Below are 5421 nucleotides of genomic sequence, written 5' to 3'. Positions count from 1 at the left end.
ACCCAGGTGGTCCTGCACAATTGACATAATTTCATGTACATTTAAAAAATATTTTAACTCAGACAGTATAATTAATAATCAAGGTGTTATGTTTTTGTTCCAGAACTCTGTTTTAGAAACATCAACCGAAAGAACTTGACTTACAGTAATTCTCCAAGGATTCAAATTACTTCATGTTCAAATAAGAGAATGACAATAGGAAATAGAAAGATAAATAGATCATTAGATATTAGAAGGGGACTCTAGAGACAGAGGAAGTAAGAATGTAGGGAGAGGAAGGGTATGTAAAAAAAAATTAAGATGTGTTATATACAAGTAGCAATTCTTCACAATGGATGCAATCAATATGTACAGAAAACTATACTAATAAAGAAAAACAAGAGAAAACAAATTGGTTTCCATTCATCTCAGGTGGCTGGATTCTTTCTTCAGCAATGAAGATAAATGTAACTTTAGTTCTCCTTTGGGGTACTGAGAAACTGACTTCCTTTATACAGTAGCATAAACATGTTAAAGTTACATCACAAAAGTTTCCCAGAAGTAGAAGTACATCAACATTTTGTGAGATAATATATCCCTTATATACTTTATAATTGTATAATCACTTTATGATTGTTAATTTTTGAAATATTTTCCAATTAATTTTCCCAGTCATTTACAAATTATTATTCCTATTTATTTATCTGAGAGTTAGATAACTTTCAACTCTATGCTTGCTTACATAATATGAGATTACCTGATTTTATTTTTTCCAAATTAGGTTGATTAAAAAACTTTACAAATCTCAATTCAATCTTAGGTATTATTATATTTATAATTCCTGGAAATGTGTTAACATAGATATTAAAAACTCCTGAAGAGCACCATTATCTTTAATTAATCTGTTGATATTACTTATGCACTTAATTAGCACTATAGGTTATGATATTCAGATAAATTTCAAGCAACTTTTTATGGCAAACAAATCATTTAATGTAGGAATTTTCCTCCATTTCTCAGCCAGTGCTTCATATATTTCAAGATGTTCCTAACAGCAATAATAGATGTTTTTACAAATTGTGTTAGTCACTTTTCTATTGCTGCCATCAAATATCTACATGTACAACTTAAAGCAAGAAACTGATTACTTGGCTGATGGTTTCAGGGACTTGAATTCAGATCAGGATGGTTCAAATTAAGGATCATCATAGCAGCGATGACGGTGGATCAACTGTCAGCATTTTGGTAACCTGGAAGAACAGAAATACAGTGCCACAGAATAATTACCATGGATAATATGCTCCATTCATTGTCAGGCAAAATGACCAACAGACACAGCCAGAAGCATGCTTTACTAAGTATTTCGGCATCTACTGAAGCAACCAAGTTGCTAATTAAGCTTAATTTTCATATTCTACCCATGCAACTTGATACTCAAAGCCTATCTTTAAATCATACTTGATCTCCACATAATCAATAATAGCAAGTAAATAATATTCCTGACATGATACAGCTAGCCTGTGTGTGGGTAAAAATACAATAATTTCTTCTCAAAGCTTCAACAGTTGCAGAATTGCTCAAGACATAACTACAAAGTCTCCTCTGACACTCAAGTTAAGCTCTTGGCTGTGGACCCCTCTAAAATCCCCAAATCAAGGTGAGTGTTTCCAGCATAATGGCATAAGGTAAACATTCCCACTGTAAATGGAAGGAGTAAAGGAAGTGAAAAATAACTGGTCCAAAGGAAGAGTGAAATTCATTAGGGCAAAAATAATTCTTATCACTTTTTCTAGAATGCATATTATAGGGCAATTATATGTGAGTCTCTGAGACTTTGATGAATCTACACACATCATTCTCAGTTGCATTGACTCTGGTCACCTCTTGAATATTTCTTCTGGTGATATTTCATGCTCCTGCCATCTCAAAACTCTGGACTTATGACTACAATTTCAGCTTTAGTGCCAAAGCTTGAAACACTTTCGAAAAGCACATATTCCCTGCCACCCAGATCTTCCTTTGAAATCTATGTGGAAATATTCAAGACCCACAATTGCTTCAATCTGCATACCTGAAATACCAGCATCATGTTAATACTGCCAAGGCCTGTTGCCAGTGCGAGCATAGCCAGGCCCCCTTGGGCTACAGTTCCAGCTGCCTGAAGGTGATCCTAGGGAACACACACTCTAGTGGCCCTTCCTGAACCAGGCCTCAGGGTCCCTTTTCAAATGAGAGGTTTCCACTTTTGTGCTGTGAGCCTGCAGTGTGCGAGGTCTTGTTAATTACCGAGATGCCCTCAGTGTAGCTTTGTTCTTGTCCTGGTTCAAAGTAACTGGTTTCTTTATACTGGAGTCAGTCTTTTTCAGAAATCACAACTCTTTTGACTCTAAAAATATAAGATTTATTTTCTACTGCAAATTTAAATTTTCAAGCATTTCTACTTTGCTACATGCTCTCAATTTTCTTTATGAATCTGACTGAAAGCACTCAGCACTACTAAGGCCCCCACCAGATTAATTCATCCGTAGGCTTAAACTCAATGTCCTGCAGTTTTAGGACATGGGTAAAATGTATACATGACCTCTAGACCAATTGCCTTCCCAACTAAAATATCATGAGCATAGTCTTAACTATTCACATCCATGTCAACCTGATTTTCTGATCTGTGACCAGAGTTTCCCAGCAAACTCTGTTCATTGCATTCTAGCCCACATCTCCCAACCCTTCTTCATTCAAAAGAATACAAAGACTGGTGAACCGTGCACAGGTCCAGTCATAGCAATGAGTCCACTCTCAGTATTAAGTTTTTATATAGGTCACCAAGGCAACCACTAGAGACAAATGAACCACACCCACTACTTAAAGAAAGAATAGTTTATTTAGCTCAGAGATTTAGTTATCTCTTCTCTGGCTCCCTCATTCCAAGTCAGGAACATCACAGTGAAAAGTGAAAAAGAGCTGCTCAGTCCATGATGCCAGGAAGCAAGAACGGGAACAGCGGAGGAGGGGGGAGGGTGAGCGCGCAAACAGAGCACTGAGGTTGCCTTCTCCTCACCCCCCACCACCCAGACATGTGCTTTAGCAATTCCTAAGCATTTTTCAAACCACTGAATTTGGTATGAGGCTAAAAACCACTTCCTTTCTACAACGTGCAGGGTTGTTAGACTTCTAGCATGATCAGAGAGGCAAATTCACTGTGAGTAAATGCTTCCTAGTGACCAACGCTGGCAATTTCAGAAATTACACATTTCATGTAATAGTATAAAGTAACCAAAGGAAATTAACTTCACTGGGATGTGTCGTTGAATATTTCAAATTTGCAGGCATATCACACTCATCTTTACACTGCTTGATTATGAAATTTGTCTACTAAAAAATCCAAAGAAAATTCTGACCTAATTATCTTACTAACTTTTAAAGTCATTGCTATTTATTTTCCTTGGAAAGCCTTGAAATTGCATAATATGAATGCTTTTGAAAATTCATTTATGGGCCAGGGAGATGGCTCAGTGGAATAAGTGCTTCCCTGGCAAGCGCAAGGGCCTGAGTTCAATTGAGTTCAATCCCCGGTTCCATCCCCCCCACACGCACACAATCATTTATGCACTCCAAATAATGGTTGTATTCTAATGAATTCCAACATACACTACCTTGGTAACTCACTCTTTGAGTGCAGGAGAAGCGAAGCTTCTTCCCTACAGGTTTCCTCACACTGAGCGCTGCCAGCCTTCAGATTATCCACAACTTCATTCCCACCACACTGTATTTGGCTTTTTCCAATGCATGTAGGTCATATGTCAAATTCCTTATGTGTAGTTTTATATTTGTATATTTAAAAGTTTCACCGAGCTATAATTCAGCTATGACATATAGCATATATTTAAGTTGTAAATTAATATGCTTTTACATTGAAGACCACAAACTAAAAATTAAAGCTTTGGTATATGAGCTTCTTGCCTGGCCCTGTGGGCCGAACTGGAAAATAGAAGCTTCCTTCCTCTGGTCACATCCGAGGCCTCAATGGTCCCTGCTACCTTGGCACTCACAGGACAGGATGAGATCCCACCAGGTAGGAAAAGGATTTTAATTTGCTTCTTTTGTGATGTTAAACTTGTTCCTTTTTCTACTGCTTCCTTACACTTCCAGGAAAAATTCCTGCCTCCTCCCCCAGTGCTTCTCACTGCTGAAATTAAAGTGGGCCAACCAAAAAGATCTTGTTTTTGATCATCCGAGGGCACTGACCTCCCAGACCCCTCTTTCATGCATTTCTAATATTATTTCTGTTTTTATTTCATCCTTTGTCCAACCTCTCATGCAGACAGTTGGGGATCTTGGCCAGGTCCCTGGCATTTTTATAATAAATATCTCTGCAGAGAAGTGAACATATACATCACCATCCAAAATTTCTCCATGACTTTTGTGATCTTAATCTCTTATCCTTTTATGTCTCAACTATCCATAGGCAACTGCTGATCTGATTTGAGGTCCTATAGACTAGTTTTTAATTCCAGAATCTTATATGAGTGTTTTTGATATAGAGTGTTTCCATATTGTTTCTTTCAGTTATTTTAGTTATTTGCAACTCATCCTTGCTCCTGAATATATGGATTTTTTTCTTTATCTGTTAACTATTGTTTCATTAATGGAGATGCCATAATTCTGTGGGAAGACATTTGAGTCACTTCTACTTTTTAAAATCTATTTCAATTAAAGCTGCTATTAATATCTATATAGAATTATTTATATGAACTTATGAATTCATATTCTATAGAGAATGACTGTGAAATTTAATGGCTTCATATTGAAATTTGATTTTTTTTCTGTATTTTTTAGGGAAGCATCTTCAGGGTGTTCAGGGTTTCACTACTAGACTGGACTCACAGTCATTCTCCTGTTTACAGCCTTCCAAGTGCTGGGATTACAGGCAGGGCCACCATGGCCAATCTCAACCTCAGTCTCAGCACACCCCAGGGAAAGGGCCAGCATGGCAGGCCTGGGGATTGAATCCCTGGCCCCTGTGCCTGCTTGCAGGTGCTTTAATCTGCTGAGCTATTTGGCCAGTCTCATATTGAAATTTGTAAGAATATTTTAATATTTTCACAAACTAAAGAATTTAATATTATCACTGTTGTGCTCTAATGTGTCTCCTAATCATTGTGTTGGAAATTTAAATATTAATGGTTATGGTTTACATAAAACATCATCCAAAGTCACATAATTTCAAAAGTGATTGATAGAGGCAAAATGGTTTATGTCAAATACACCGAATTTATATTCCCTGAAGTTGAAGAATGAATTCTAAGGGAACAACAGAGATTAAAAGTAGGAAAATACATTGGAGAAAAAGAATGGGGACTAGGACCAGGAAAGTACAGAATAGGAATAAATCCTGAGAGACAGGAGGGGTCCAAATGGGTCACCAATAAGTTCACCTCTCAAAGG

This window comes from Octodon degus, unplaced genomic scaffold, assembly GCF_000260255.1.
Source record: "Octodon degus isolate 3935 unplaced genomic scaffold, OctDeg1.0 scaffold00097, whole genome shotgun sequence".
Taxonomy (NCBI): domain Eukaryota; kingdom Metazoa; phylum Chordata; class Mammalia; order Rodentia; family Octodontidae; genus Octodon; species Octodon degus.
Note: the sequence above shows the minus strand (reverse complement) of the source record.